Below are 17,428 nucleotides of genomic sequence, written 5' to 3' on the forward strand. Positions count from 1 at the left end.
ATGGATGGATGATGAATTTAGCATCTATTGTGCAAAACTGAAATCTGAAACTAACTAATGAAGTTTACTAAACTTGTGTTTGGGAGCAGGGTCACACAACAACAACATCTCTGATTACTCATGCTTGATTAACAGGTCCGGCCCTGTTCATCTCGTTCTCTCAACCCTGTATTTGTACATTCATCCCCTTTTTTCTTTCCTGTTCTTCTCTCCTCTTTTTAGGCACCATAAGGGTCAGACCTGACTCTCCTTCACCCAAACCCTCCAGCATTAGGACATCCCTATTCGTCATCCTATGTTCATCCACATTATCCAACAATACCTCATTAAATCTCTAAAGCCACATCACTGCAGTCCTTACAAGTGAACAGCTTTCAATGTCACAAACAATATGTTTTCTCTGAAATGGGATGAATAAAAGACTAAAACTGCAGAAAATCAAACTTTCCAAGTACCTCAAAATTGCACTACTTGAGTAAATGAGTAAACTTAGGAGCTCTCCGCCGCTGAAAAGGGAAGTAAACAAATTGAGCATCTGTTACAGCAATATCCATAAAGACATGAGCCAACACAAATCACAGGTCACACCACACAAAGTAACGCAGTAGCAGCAAAGTGTTTTGAACTGAGCGAGAGTGTGTTTCTTTTAACTTTTAATTCGTATCTTGTAAGTGAAGTTCTTCTTTTAAAAGCTACACAGCTTGTATCTTATCGTGCGTGGTGGCTGTGAAGACCCAACCGACACTATAAAGAGGACAGCCGCAGTGAAAAACTCTCTTCTGACACAAGGGGATACTGCTATTAATGAAGCTATGTAGTAGGTAAATTAATTTGCAATAAAGTTTAACCTTATTTCTGGCACCGCACAGCCACAGTGGCACGTTGCTAACTGGATGAGAAGACAGATTGGTGGCTGGTCAACTAACCAGAACGCTCCCTTGTTGAACAGTGTCTACCCTCCATGCATAAATGCAATCTCACAACCAGACTATCAAATCTCTTACTGGTGCGAGCGTAACACAAATGAATACGACTAGATGCACACACGCACTCACGCACACACACACTCGGTGAATGTGTCTCGAGGTTCCGGCTCTTGTTTCACTGACTGTGAAACACAATCAACAGCAGGAAGGAAAGGCAATTTCAGGCTTCAGCGACGAGAACACTTGTCTGTATTTCAGTGTCATTCTTGTTTAGGGTGGATGGAGAAGTCAGACGTAGTGTGCGCATGTGTGTGTGTGGCTCATTTGTGCTGACTTACACCATTTCCCACCTCCTTCCATCATTTAGTCCGGCCGTTTATTGGGAACACATGTTGCCAGCGCTGTCCATGCGTCAATACGCTGTCAAATAATTTCAGTGGAGTAATCTTTGCTGCTGACAGTTACTGCTGCTTTTGCATAACCCTGATGGTGTGCGGAGGGCACGCTGACCTGACAGGGAGGGTTCTTCTTCATGTGTTCATTTACTTTACTAAATATTTGTTTGTGGCAACTTGATTAGAAGCAAATGTATTCAGTAAAATGCACCATATTATCTCAATGCCAAGGCCTAAAAACTTTTTTTTTTCACAAGTTCCCCCCAAGGTTGAATCGCAGGATTAGATGATTCTGGTGTTGCCTTGCAAGGCCCTTATCATTTAAGTTTATAACATGCTCTAGTGGAGCACACAGTGTTAGACATTTTCAAGTTATTAAATAGCTGCAAACTTTCCAAACACTTAATTGTTGTTTCAGTTGAATCCATTATTTACCCCGAGTCTAAATGAAAAACATTGAATATATTTTAACTCGAAAACTCACCCCAGGCTATTCAAATTCTCCAGTACACCCGAGGCTGTATTTCTGGCATTAAAAGTTCATTACTATAAATTTCCTCATACAAGCTGTTTGGTAAAGCAGCTGAGAGCAACATTTAGTTAGGAAAGGAGCTCCAAAGCTAAGACAAGTAAATAAGTATCTTCTAAGATACATGTTTTTTTTCCCCCTTTAGAATAAAAACAATAAAAATAAAAATGTATGCTGAGTAACAAGAGGTAGAAAGAGAGGAGGATGAGAGCTGCCACAGTGGTCATATCAGGGTAAGTTTTATAGCTATTTATCGATAGAACATCTCTGTCGTCTCACTTGAACAGACTGAGCAGGAAGAGCAAATAATTGACACAGTGATTCAAAAGGAAAGCAGCTGACCAGTCATGTTGTGTTCGAGTCTGCTGTTGCTCGTATCAAAAAAGGAGAAACCTGCTGCTCGCCCAAACTGTGAAAGTTGGCAAACCTACATCATCTGTCACAGCTTGTGCCAAGGGAGCAAAAGGAGGAGGACAGACTGAACCAGGCAGGAACAGTTTGAGAGTGAGCTGCTGTTAAAAGAAAATTGTCAAGCAGGCGAACATGCTGCAGAGTAACACAGCTGGAGAGAGTAAAAAGATGAACAAAACAGTCTGGCAGAGGAGTGGGTTTAGGAGAGCACAGGGGCTGATTGGAAGATTGGGAACAGGTGAGGTGGGCGTGTCAGACAGGTGACTGGGAGCAGAATGGAAGTCTGAGGACATCTGGAGGGTGGATGAGGTGACACAGATGTAGTAGTTAAACAATGAAACCAAAGCAGGACTCAAACTGGCTCCAAGATGGCATCAGCTGGTAAGGACAATGTCTTTTTGTAGCTTTATTGAGTCTTTTAACACATCATGTATGTAATAAATTCATAGTTTGAATTTTACTGTCTGAATTTGAAAAACTGTATACTTAGATTTTTTTTCAAAGATTAGAATTCAGTGCTATAAATGTAGCTGTATTTAAATCACAAGGGTTCAGTGAGGCTGATGGAATGCTAAAATGGGGTATTTGAAACTGATGAGACTGAAAAGTCTTAAATCATCTAGAGGTCAGTGACAAGAGAGTGACATCAAACTGCTGATCAGAGTCTTGCAATGAGGTCAAGGAGCAAGTAAAAAAGTGGACTTTGAGTTAATATTACACAAAAACACCAGACAGTTTGGTACAACACTTCATGACCATGTATTCCAGTTTGGATTAAACATGGATTTAGACAGAATCTCGTAAAACAATCTTTTCATTTATATGGGAAAGAGAGGCGGTTACAGCTTGAGGTAGAAGAGCAGGCCATACCATCATTTGAAAAGTTCACAAACTTTTTTTTTTTTATTATTATTTTTTCTGGCCTTTTTGCCTTTATTAGTCAGGGTAGGGGCTGCAAGGTGGCTCGGTGGTGAGCACTGTTGTCTCGCAGCAAGAAGGTCGCCGGTTGGTGTCCCAGGAAGGACACCAGGGATCTTTCTGTGTGGAGTTTGCATGTTCTCCTTGTGCAGTGTGGGTTCTCTCCGGGTTCTCCGGCTTCTTCCCACACAGTCCAAAAACATGTTGAGGTTAACAGGTGATTCTAAATTGCCCACCATATGTATGAACATGAGTGTGCTTGGTTGTCTGTTTGTGATAGATTGGTGACCTGTTCCAGGGTGTCCTCTGCCTTTGCCCAAAGTCAGCTGGGATAGGCTCCAGCCCCCCCACGACCCTAGTAAGGATTAAATGATGTATAGATAATGGATGGATGAATAGTCAGGATAGTGAGAGAGCAAGACAGGAAAGTGGGGAGAATGTGTAGCAAATGGTCATGAGCAAGACTTGAATCCATGATTGCTGCTTTGGGGATTACAGCCCCTGTTTATGGGTCGCCCGCTCAACCAGGTGGGCCATAGGGGCACCCAAATTCATAAACGTTTTTGTGTAACTCTCACAGCAAACTCTGTGTTTTACTGGTGGTAGCTACCCTACACACACCAAAATAGAAATAGAAAAAAAGGTGCCAAAGTGTTGCAACTGCTGTCATATTTTCACAAGAACTGGTCACTATTTTTGCCCAGTATATGACTGGAGTGTTTGTATGCTAATTTGAGTGTGCAGGTCTAAGGCATTGATTGACTTATAAACTGCCAGCCTGCAAATGATTGGCTCCTCACTGATGACAATATTTGCTCCCAACCAATCCAATGTAGCTGTCGCCATAAGGATGGCTTTGTTATTCAGTCGGAGTTTATAGTAGTGGACAATCATTTCTTTTGGCCTCTACTGCTCATGTTACACAGACAGGTACGACAATGTAATTTGGTTTATTGACTTTGGTAAGGTGATCTTGTGTATGTTCACATGTTTTTTGTTGTTGTTACTTTTCACTTTTTCCAGCCTTAAGCTAAATCCACCGCCTTAAACCTGTCAATATACTTTATATTAGTAGATCTCAACAAGCTATTTCTGTGGCTCCATCGTCCACATGAGGTGAGGACTATGAAGAAAGTTCAACAAAGCCAGGATTTCTTTGTTAGGCTGGCTTCACAAAACCTAAAACCCCAAACTGAGATAATGAGTATCACCACAGTGTTCTCAGCTTTATTAGTGAACCTAGTTTTCTTCATCAGACTGAACACGCTTCCGTAAAAGGGGAAGTTTGCCAACAAATTAGACCAATCGTGTGTCACCTACTTCAGTCAAAAGGAGCCGACTGTTATTATGGAGCGCTATGAAGGATATTAAAAAATGATTGCTGTAAAAAGCAACTGTACTGCAAATGATGCATGAGAGGAATGCTGGTAGTAAATTGCTAATGTATTTATTTTACCACTCAGTGCACTCTAAGTTCAGCCTTTTAATTCTAATGAGGCAGCTGCACATTAGAGCTCTTAAACTTTAAACTTCATACATTTAAACATGATAGTGAAGAAATGCATTTAGGCCTGACACTGTCCCATACTGATGGATACGTGGAAATCTCTTTAGATGTTTGGTCAAAGGTGAAATGACTGTTATTGATTGAATATTCACTGTAATAAATACTGATTGAATAATTAGTTTTCTAATCCGTGTTCTATTAGCTGCAATATAAAGTAAAATGGACTGAACAGCAAATCGGGACCATCTATCATCTATACACCGCTTAATCCTCACTAGGGTCATGGTGGACTGGAGCCTATCCCAGCTGACTTAGGGTGAAGGCAGGGGACACCCTGGACAGGTCACCAGTCTATCGCTGGCCCACACTTAGAGACAGACAACCAAGCACACTCACATTCACACCTACGGACAATTTAGAATCACCAATTAACATGTTTTTGGACTGTGTGGGAGGAAGCTGGAGAACCCAGAGAGAACCCACGCTGCACGGAGAGAACATGCAAACTCCACGCCGACCTTCTTGCTGCAAGGCAACAGTGCTACCAACTGCACCACCTTGCAGCCCTAGCACCAACAAAAAAACATATTTATGCATTTTCTGCATCTCAAATTAAATGCATGTAGGTTCCCATGTCTATGTGACACATAGACACATAGAAAGAGAGCCACCTTCATGACATTAAAAACTCTGGCTTTAGGCTCGACATACCTCGTTAATCTCACTTCACAGTACATCATTGGGAAATATGGGTCACTTTTAGGGCTGAATAAATGATCAAAATGTTTTTGAAATCACAAAATGGCCGAGTGCAATATCCAGATCACTGCATGTTTTTGATAAAGGTAAACTCTATAACAAAATATCATTGTAAATGAAGTATTGTGGTTCTGCAGAGATTGCCTGGCTTACAAATCAAAAATGACCACTCTCTCTAACACTGTATCACATTTGCAATGTCTGTCATAATAATTACAAAGGATTTTTTCCCCCCTGTTTTGCACATCATCCAGTCTTGGCTGCTTGCATGTTGTTCTCAGCCACCACTAGATGGGCATAACATGGAGATACTAGTTTTAATATCCTCCCTGACTGTGTGTGTTTGTACATTTGTATTATTTATGTCGTGATGACAGAAGTCTGGGGACTTGCCTCCCTTTTGAGGACGAAAAGGAAGTCCCTGTAATATAAATCATTCAATTTTCTCATGAAGACTTCGTTTAAAGTTCGGAAAAAGGATTCAAGTTCCGTACGTAGTAGTTATGGTTAGAGTCTGTCTCCAGGAAATGAATATAAGCCGGTCTAGTGATGGAAACATGAGTGTGTGTGAGTGATGAGAAGGAAGAGAGAACATGCCTGAGTGTGTGTGTGTGTGTGTGTGACGATGCTGCGTGCATGTAAGGGTTTAAGCTAGGCTGGTGATAGGGTTAAAGTTAGGTTGATAGTGAGAATAACGATGTGTGTGTGATTGTGTCTATGTGTGTGTGTGTGTGTGTGTGTGTGTGTGTGTGTGTGTGTGTGTGTAATGTAAGACAGAGATGTTTAATTGAGTTAGAGGATCCAGCTCCAATCCTGGATTAATGTCCCAGTGGACAATCTAAGAGGCAACAGAGGGGTTTGACCCAGTTCGACACACACACACACACACACACACACACACACACACACACACACACACACAGCAGCAGCACACAGACAACACTACACAAAACTGCAGTATAAAATGATGAAGAAGTCTTTGTGGGTATTACTGCTTCGGTGATTGATTAATAGAAACAACAGAACCAGGTGTCCAGTCAGCAGGGAACAATTAATGACTTTGTGTGTGTGTGTGCGCGCGCATGAGAGAGTTTGTGAATTCACTTGTTACCTTCACTTCAAGCTCAGTGATGCATGTTCCTGTGAGATCTGCATTGCAGCAGTTGTCCCTCCCCCCAAAAAATACACACACACACACACATAAATACACACACATAAAAACACATACACACACACTCACACTTTCATCATCAATACCTGGTTGAATAACCGATGATGCAGTTAGTGAACTGGCTAATGGGAACAAGCGCCGTACTTCACTGGAGATTCATCTATTTTTATGAGGAAGCAAAAGCCATCAGCTTTAATTACTGGGGTCTGCGAGGAGGTCTCACATTACACGGCTCCTGTTAAACATCAGAGGAGGAATTTTAGACAAATATGCAGCAGAAAATGTGTCAAAAATGTTAGAATATTCCTCTTCCAACAATCACATTTCTGAGCCGTGACTCTGCTCGTCCATGTTTTTACTGTGTTTGTTGTTGCTCTGCAAGTGAAGGTCAGAGAGTCTCCAGGGCTGATATTAACGTGACTCTGGACTTTACAGCACCGGAGAGACTTTTTCTTCTCTTTCCTTCCTGAATTCTCTTCTTTCCCTCCACCCTGATTATGGCTGATGTAAGTTTTAATGGTGTTGCATTTTAGTGTTTGTTATGAGCCCGGGGTCGACCCCGGAGCTCCAGTAAAAACATGAGTGCATTCTTTATACACTCCCGGTCCTTCTCTCGTGCTTCCTGTGTGAAATATGAAGCACTGTGAAGATGTAATGATGTAGTCGTCCAGAGAGGCCATTTGGAGCCTTCAGCAGAGGAAAACACTTGTAGGGTTCAGTGGAGGACGTGGGAGGAGCATGTTTTCAGCATAGTCTCCTTGAAACATGCAAGAACTCAACAACTTTTTTTAAATTTTTTTTTTACAAAGGGCAGAGTTCAAGTAGCTGAATTCCAACCACTATTGAATAATCTCTAAATTATTGAGTCATTTTGTGTGACTGAGGTTGATTCACTTCAAATTATCTCCAGATTTCCTCCCTTTTGAATGCCAATTAGAAATAAATGAGGACAGAAGCCTAAAGCTTTCCCTCATTTTATTACAATCCTTGTTTCTGCATCCACACCCACTCCACTCCTTTCTTTGCAAATGCTACTCTCTTATGTAATAATGCCTCACTCACTCACACATACACACAAACACACACACACACACACACACACACACACACACACACTTTAAATTATTTCTCAGGCCCTCACTATAATAACAATTCAATATTTTTATAGCCTTCTGCTATTAAATAGCTCGAGCAGCCCTGACTGACCCTGAGCTGTCGAAAAATAACTGCAGCCTTTCTGTCTCCGCTCGCCGTTATCCAAGTCCTCTGGGAGAAGCTCCCGGTCTTTGCTTTTTGATGGCAGGACACGGGCTGTTTAGAGCACACTGTGGACACAAAATAACAGGGAAGCTCAGAGAGAGAGAGAGATGCAGTTGTTAAAAAAAAAAAAAAAAAGCAGGGGGGTCAGGAAGAGGAGGATGGATGGAGAGCAGGGTTTATAGACTCTAAAAACAGATGCTCCCTTGACTGGCCTTGTCTCCCCACATTAGTGCAGTGTACCCTCTTCCCTCTCCTCCTTCTGCCAGCGTTTCCTCTTCTGGTCTTCTCTCTACCTCTCACATGTACCTCTTACCTCGTGATGTAAACATGATCTCTCAGCCACTCCTCCCTGATTTTGCTGCTTTTTTTTCCCCATAACACCACCCTCATGAAGACATCAGCCATTTTTTTTAATAGTGTGGCAGTTATCTGAGCTTAAAATCTTACTAGCTTTCAGAATAAGTCCCACGAATAAGCAAGCTTTTGTTAAAGGTTCCACATTGCTCCTTCATTTATAGTGCCAGGGTCTAAAGTTAGGTTTTTAGCCTTCAGCATATCTCCATTGATCCACCACTTTCGATGGACATGAATTGTCTTCAGGGATAACCCGATCTGCACCCATAGCACCACCTGCAGGTTTATGTTATTAACGTTTAGTAGAACTATTAGATCCATTAGGAATTTTGGCCCAGACAGTCATTACTCTTATTTTGACTGCCTGACTTCTCCTCCTCTTGTAGCTGCCATTTTTGGCTTTAAGCAAAACATCTCAACAACTATCCCATGAAATATTATTATCACAGTATCCATGGTTTCCAGACAGTGCATATTGACTCTGGTGCTCTCACGCAGATGATGAGTCTGTGATCCCCTGACTTTTCCTCCCGCTACACACTGATGTTGGCGTTTATCTTCATGAGCGAAACATTTATATTCCCACCAGGATGAGTTGTAATCGCTTTGTTGATTCCCCTGACTATTGTGTAGCAGCACAGATAAATACCCACAAAACTAATGACATTTCCATTAGCCTCAGCAGTACTTGTGTTTCTGTTTAGCAAATGTGAGCATGCTAATATGATAAACTCCTGAAGGCTGAATATTGTAAACATTATTACTTTATTAATGTTGCACATTATCATTAATGTTAGCATTTTACGTCTAGGGCACCTCTGTGTGGATCCACAGATTTCATCACTTTTTTTATTCAAAAGCACCAACATTTATTTCTTGAGTGCTTTAAAGACTCAGGATAGAAAACAAAAAAGGAGCATAATTATGCTGCACATGTGACTATATGACTATGGTGAAGTTTGAATGTTTTGAGGAGTCAAATAGTCAATCGCAAAATCAACATGGGATATTAAAATGTAAAGAAACACCACTTCAGCTCCTGTGCATGTGACCAAAAGAGAGAATGCAGGATTTCAGATTAAAAAAAAAAAAAAAAAAATGTACGCAAACGGCTAAAATGAGGAAAGAGAAAATGAATGAATAAATAAACAAAACAAACCTAAAGAGACAGGAAGTTATGGTGATGGGTTAAGTGCGCAGTTCTCAGCAGACACACTTTAAACTTCCCATAAGCTGAGTGTGGAAGGACTGGCAGCATTTATTCTGGCAGATGATGATGATGTTTGTGAAACATAATGTCCAGAAGTATGTTGAGCTACTGTCATAGCATCAGCATTAGTGGTAATATACAACATGGAGGAGAAAGTTTCCTTGCAGCTGACATATCAGCGCGTTATATTTTATGTAGCTTTTAAAAAAAAAAAATTTCTAGGAAAAAGAATTCTGCTGATTTTTAAACGTTCAAACACTTTGCCTGAGCCGATCTGACTGAGATTGAAACATACCAAAATAAATGTGTTGTTCAGAGAAAGTGCACAAGAGTTACTACTTTTGTTGATGCATGCTAAAACTTTCCAGTGAAGCACACATAGATTGTTTTTTTTGTGTTTAGTTCTATTAGAATCTAAAAAAAAACCCATATGTATGTGAGAGTGACACATTATGATCTGAATTAATTAATTAATAGCAGAAAAATGGTCTTTTATCCTCCACCAGGTCAAAGGTCATGTATTTTATTGTCCTTGGATCCTCCCTCTTGAAAGACTGTTTCCACTCTCTTTCATTACAACACACAAACACGTAAAAAGACACATTCTGCACATGCTTCTACTGTGACACACAAAGAAGCCGTGTGTGACTCATGCCGTGTTGTTCAGAGTTCAAGGATCCTGCAAACAGCAGCATTTATGGCCCCGTTTCTGACATACTGTAGCATTAGCCGGGCAGACACTATGGACGGATGCCTGTGTGTGTGTTCACATCTGTACAGTGTCTGGAGACAGTCACGGTGTTTGCATCAGCTCGGCCAACACAAACAGTTCCACAGCTGCTGTTTTAAACTAAGACCCCACATTCTGTTTTCCACACAGCCCACACATCTGTTTGATTTGAAGGAATGTTTGCAAGACGGAAACATTATGTTCATGTATGTGGTAAAAGACAAACAAACTCCTTTCTGAAGCATCTTTACGTCTTGATGCTCTCACACACATCAATGTGAAAAAGTGTGGAGATAATTTAGGAGTTGTGCCGTCCTGCAGCAAAGTCCTTGACCTGTTCGGATATTAGAATCATGCTGGTAGCATGATCTCACCGTAGTGGCAGGAAGCAATAAGTCACCCACCATCAACATGTCACCGTTCAACCTTCATCATGTCCGATTTTGTGAGCACACTGGCAACCATGTCGTCATAGCTGATGTGTTAAATGTGTTTTATGGATTTGTAAGGTGTACAAAGGAGTTAAAAGTCTGAAGACAAATGCGTTTGGTTCTTATTCAGACATTTTAAAGGTCAGTAAACTTGGAATCCACCAAGGTCACTGAGGCACAAAATGTTATTATTCATGAAGTGCTGATGGCGATGAACAGGCTTGCAGAGTGTTAAACCACAACTGCTTGGCTGAGTGTTACATAATTTTAGTGGGGGTTTTTTTCCCTCAAATGTTCTCATTCATCATTTCTCAAATGTGCAGTAATCTCATCATTAACCTGAAGGGATGGACCATTTTCCTGCAGCCAGATTTACACAACATGACAGCGTGCTGCCTGCAGTCTTCGCCCGACCAAAATAACCATCTGCACCGAGTTCTCTGGGACACGTGCAGCATAATTCACTGGCGCTTACTACAAACCACTAACGCAGACACACACATGCATGTTCTAATCTGGGTCAGTACGCTTACTATGAGAGAACGACAATGTTTCATTTCATACAAAAGCGCAAAAAACATGAACCAACTACGTTTTATACGTCGCATATTTAAGCAACTTCATCAGCTCGCGTGTTTGCATGTCGTTGCGGACGCGTGTACATGTGTGCGTGCTTGCGTGTGAGCAGTTGTGACACCAGTGACATTTATGAACACTCCATGAGGAAAGGTTAGGTCACTTATTTCCTATTTGCCCAGCATGTATGTGATCTGTGAACAAACACGTCCAGAAGGCTGCAGCTCCTTCAACGGCACATGGACCCTATGCTGTGTACAGTGCTGCATTGTGTATCCACGAACACACACAATGCATGCAGGGGTGTGGGAGGAGAATAAATCTTGCATAAGCATTTGAGATTAGGATGCTGTTGTGTGAGACACTGCAGCAACTTTGGGACTCAAATGTATACTTGTTTTTAAATGTACTACAGCAAGTCAGGGTGTGTGTGTGCGTGCAAGAATGTGTTTTGTGTGGTGTTGTGCACTTGAACGGGGTGTAGGATTAATTCGACTCAACCTGCGATCTGCCTTCTTATGTCACATAAAGATATTAAAGCCCCAACCTAAAAGCACTTCTTCTGCGCTCCCATGCAGCTTGTCCAAATACGTCTGTGGCAGTTCCTTTCTAGTCACTATGACATTTACTCACTGGTTTTTCCCATATCAATAATGCAGGATTATAATTGCTCCCCTTTGAAGTGGCTGTTTAAATAATCCAGGGAGGATTGCTCTTGGCATCCCATTTTCGGCTCAGTGAAAAAAATGAGCCGCTAGAGGGGTGGGAAAAAAAAAAAAAGAAAAAACACAATCCTGAATCTAGAGGTTGAAGCTGAGAAGACGTGTTAGCAGCTACTGGATGTAGTTAGCTTTAATCTTGCTGCCTGGAAATCTGCTCTGCTGTGATTAGTGCTTACAGTGTGTTCACATCACTGGGAGATTCAGGAGTGTTACATAAAAAGAAAAGTTGGTTCATTGATCTGTGATGTTCTGTGCAGTCTGGGAGGAGAACAGTTGGTACTCTTGGTGGTGGTGGTGTGCACCCTTCTGCAGTTCAACTTTAGTGATCTTAGAATTACTTTCAGCAAAGAGACTGTGGGGTTCATATATGTTGTATAGTACAGAATCCAGGTGGGGAAAGCAGTGGACTAGTGGTGATGATACAAAAACCCTTTGCTTAAAGTGAAATATTTCAAAGCTGCATTGCATCATTGGGTGTTGAGATTTTTAAATTGGATCTCCTTTAATGATTTTAAAATGTATCAACGTTGAAATAAAAATCCTCCTGCGTTGATTCTGACAACAAAACCCAACCTTGATGTTTTTCTGTGCTGTCAGGCTACATTGTAGTGTAGCTGCACTTGAACTTCATGCTAGGTCACATCATTCATAGTCAGCCAACTAGAAAAATGCACCTCCAAACTCCAAAACAGATCCAGAGATGCAAGCTACAGGCAGGTGGTGAATGGAATGAAAAACCGAGTGTCTTATCGTGGTTTGGGCCGCCATGTGCCACCGGAGCTGCATCAGTGCTTTAATGCATTGATTCCCCAAGTCTCTGGAGCTTCACTGGAGAGATGGAACATCATTCTGCCAAAACATATTCCCTCATTTGGTGTTTTGAGAGAGCTGTCGAACACTTTGGTCCAAAATCTGTCAGTCTTGCCTCCCGATTCAACCAACAGTAAAGCCTGTGAGAACTGGAGCTGCATCCAGTTCCTACTATTTTTCCTGCAGAACTTGTTTTGGAACCATTTCTCTACAGCTTTAGTTTCTCGTACAGATGAGTTTTAACAGGGCAGCCACGTCCGCATACAACCAAGTAGTTCTGACCAACCAAAAAACTGTCATTTGCAGCAGTTTAAACATTTTGCATTATTATTTAAAAAAGTAAACAAACAGTATAAAAATGCATCTAGTTTTTATATGTAAATAAAGAGTCTGATTGTTCATGTTTTCTTCGCTAATGTGTGTATGATTTAGGTAACAGGTGGCACAAACTGCTGATAAATGCAAAACTGATCCAGATCCTGCAGCTGAAAGAAAAACACAAAAGGCTGGATGGACACCAAGTGATGTCTCAGCTGGGTGGGTGTCCTGAGCAGAACAAAGGCACTTTTTTTAACTTAAGTGTCTTACATGTGCTTTCCTTATGTAATACAAATTATCTTATCAGCTTTGCCAACAATTTAAAAAGCATAGCTTAGGGCAATTGTTCCAGTTTTTTTAATCAATTGAAAATCACATTTAGAGGTTTTAGTGCACTTTGTATGAGTTGTAGTACTTCCACATGCAGCATTGCCTCAATAAGCAATTGATAAGCCTGAGCGACCAAAAATGTGACTATTTGGCTTTCAGTGATTTGCTTTTGTGTTGAGATCTGGTGACTGTGAAGGCCATAGCGTATGATTCACATCATTTTTATGCTCAAACTATTCAGTGACCCCTTGCGCCCCTGTGGGATGTTGTCATCCTGGAAGACACCACTCCCTGAAGCACAAAAATGTCTCATCACAGGATACAGGCGATCACTCAGAACAACTCTGTATTGATTTCAGTCGACAAGTTGACCCAAATCATGTCAGTAAAATGTCCCACACAACGCAGCAGAGCCACCATGTCCCCTCACGGTAGGGGTCAAGAGTTCAGTTTTTTTTTCCTTTATTTTGTCACCAGTCTCTACATCAGCAAGGGTTGTTTTTAATTTAGCTTCTATTTGTTTGCACAAAAATTAAATGTGGATTTTAGACACCTAGGAATAAGACTGCCAGGCTGTTTTTGCAAAACATTTTCAGCAATAGCTTGATCCCTTCTGAGCTCTGTCTAAATATGTTTTGCTTTGTAGCACATGGGCTGGAAAAAGTTCTGCATTTTCTCACTGAGCATGAATAAGTAGAAAAAGTCATGTTTTTATTGAGGGCAAGTTCTTAAAGCATGTTAGGTGAATGTATCTCATAGGTGTGACGGTATCTTACCTGTATGCAGGGGTTTTGTTGCGGTCAAAGTTCATGTACAGTGCTATTGTAGCAGGAGATGGAGGAGCATATGGGATGGTAATTAAAATGCATGAAAGTGCATGAGGATGGGGAATAAAAGGAAGATCAAAGCGGTGGCTGGCGACTGAATAAATTATCAACGTGGGGTTTTTGTTGCACAGGCTTACTCCTAATGAGCATGTGTGGAGTAGTGGTGTTAAATAATCATCCTCCGCACTTGGTCTGAGCGAGTTTGCGCTGCCAGAGCCCCGACTACAGCGGCAGCGTAGTATATAACAGAATTAGAGAGAAACTGAGCTGTCATGTTGGTTTACAAGACCAACTTTGACAGCAAAGAGATGAGAGGCTCTGAAAAGACAGCAGTATCAAAACAGAGATGAAGCTGTTTTCTGCCCCAGTTCTCTGCTTCCCAACCACGCTGATTCTGCTCGTAGACAAAGAATTCAATATTGGATGAGTTCGCAAGCTCAGACCAGAGCTGGAATCTGAGGGAATAAAGTGTTTCATGCTACACTGCACTCTCCTGATTTGACCATTATAGAAATATGTAAATAAAGCTCCGCAGAGGGCTGCCCATGCAGGGGGACTCTAATTGGGGACATGACAGAGATGTCATAGTGCTTGATGAATTTTTAAAGGGCCACAGCAAAGATAATGGCATTATTCAAAATCCCACGTTGTTTTTTTTTTTTTTTGTTTGGCACATTCATCGTGGATGCACTTCGAGCTCCATTGTTTATTGAACAGCTAAAATTCATCCACTTGGCAAATGAGGCATGAACAATTCATGAGTCATTAAACACAAAGGTTGGACGAGTAAACGGCGCTTTATGTTGAAACAGAAGAAAACAAGAAACGCACCGGAGGAATGTGGTCAGGTTCATGTGGATAATTTTAGAAGCGCGGCTGGAAGCTCTTTGATATTTCTGAGTCACGTCAAGGCCGAGGGTCGAGCTATGGTCAGGTGTCTGGCGTTGGATGAAGACCCTGAGGGGACAGAGCATGTGTGAGTCATATGATCCAGGCTTTCGGCCTTCACGCAGACAGCCGCAGACACACCAAAGCGGATTGGAAACAAAGGCTTGCAGTGTATTATTTCTGCTTAGGCATGACTGTGAGGAATTTTAAAATAATCTGTTTCATCTTGTTTTATGAAGCTGTTACACCAAACCATGCGTACACTGTGTCAGTTGAGTTGTTTTCCAGAGTCCCCCCTCTGGGAACCCTGCGCCTGTTCCCACAGTGTCAGAGGTGCTGCTGGAGGCATATGTGTGCTCGACTAACACAGCTGTAGCACCCGTACTAGTATATAGTAGCCTACTATAGCTGCTGAACAAGGAGAAGCAAACGCAGCTGAAGTCTGACTCCACCGAAAGCCTGTGTTACATCATGTTGATGCAAAGCTTTGATAGGAACTGGTTAATCAATATTTGAAAGATATTGACATCTGCTTGAACACAAAAGTGGTCTTAACAAGACTAAAGATCTAAGAGCCTGCAGTCATGTCTGCAGCTGTGAGCTAAATGCACAATAACATGCTCACAGTGATGATAGTAACTTGCTGATGTTTAGCAGGAGTGATGAAAAACACGGTTAATATCTTGGGTTAGCGTGAAAACAATATTTTTTAGTAGTTAAACTAGTCACACATAACCAGACCAATCTGCAGTACAGAACGGTCTGGCTGCACCTCCGTATCATTCTGCGATTAGGAGTAAAAGAAACACTGGTTTGTTTGAATTTCTTTAAACCAATCACAATCAGCAGAGCAACGCCCAGGTTGCAGCAATGGTGTCCCCTCAAAATAATGACAGGGAACTGTTTTGGTGGACCATTTGCAGGCATTGATGATAAGCTTAGGTAAGTCAGGTAGATAGGTAGCTAGCTTGGGAATTGTTGTTGTTTTTTCCTATAGTAAAGGGGATTTTGAAAATGGCAACATGTAGGCAAATGCACAGCTAATGTCAGGCCTACGAGGTGTGTCAGAAAAGTTCCAGGACTGGTGTCACAAAAGAAGTATTTCAAATACAAACTACAAACTACAAGTTTTCCCCGTCAAAGTCATCCCCCTGGAGTCTAACACACGTTCACAGGCTTCTCTGCCACACCGCTATGTACTCCTAGAGGGATTCTTCCGGGATCCTCCATCGTCACAGCCATCTTGATGTCATCCACCTCTTCAGAACGGGTCCCCTTGATGACCCCCTTGAGCTTGGGGAAGAGGAAACAATCCCACGGAGCCAGGTGGGGTGAGTAGTGAGGTTGCTACAGCACGGCGATACTCATCTCAGCCAGGAACTTTTGGATGCTCAGGGCATTGTGAGCAGGCACGTCGTCATGGTGAAGCAGCCACGACTTGTCCTGCCACAACTCTCGCCTCTTCTGGCGCACTGAATGAAGTAAACACTGCAAGATCTCTTTGTAGACATGCTGGTTGATCGTCTGAAGAGGAAAACTTGTTCTTTGGGTTTGAAATATATCTTTTGTGACACCAGTCCTGGAACTTTTCTGACACACCTCGTATACCTGCATACATCCTGTGAGTCAGACCAGTTAACATGAAACACAAAGTTGACCTGAGGCTGATGGCAATGTCATTCCTTTTGCAGGTAATTATTAATAAACTAAACCTGGTGTCATCAAGAAAAGTCAGTGGATACCAAAATCTCCTGGAATACAAGGATATACAGGGGCGCTTTGAAAAGTCCACAGTCTTACCCAGAAACAAGGGGCATAACTCCCACTTTGGAGAGACTATGAAACCTTATATCACTGTCCAAAAACTCAAATGTTTAAAGCAATCAAAGAAAAGGGAGAGGAAAACTTCAAATTGGCTGCTGTTGCTTCAGGACAATGAACTGTTGCTCCATGAACCTTACAGCATCATCTGCTGTTTCCCAAACTGAAATCTCACTTGCAATTTTCAGATTGATTATGAAGTCATGCATGCTGTTGTGGAGAATCTGAAGGCTTAATATGTGAACTTCTCTCTCGAAGGGAAAGTGGAGCTTGTTTATCGGTGGGTCAAGTGCATTGAAGTTTACTGCAAAATAATGCAAAAACAATCTTTCTCCTGTGACATTTTCTGGCGAGACAAACAACTTTTAGAAGTACCTTCATAAGCATAACATGTCATGGCAATCCAGTCAAAACAAAATGTAGCTAAACCACATGGTGGTGCTCAGGAAAGTCTAATGAGGACGACCAGCAGGCTGTTGGATCCCCAGTCATCCTCTGAGGAACATTAGTGTCTGAACAAAATTTCTTCACAATC

This window comes from Stegastes partitus, unplaced genomic scaffold, assembly GCF_000690725.1.
Source record: "Stegastes partitus isolate 25-593 unplaced genomic scaffold, Stegastes_partitus-1.0.2 Scaffold455, whole genome shotgun sequence".
Lineage (NCBI taxonomy): Eukaryota > Metazoa > Chordata > Actinopteri > Pomacentridae > Stegastes > Stegastes partitus.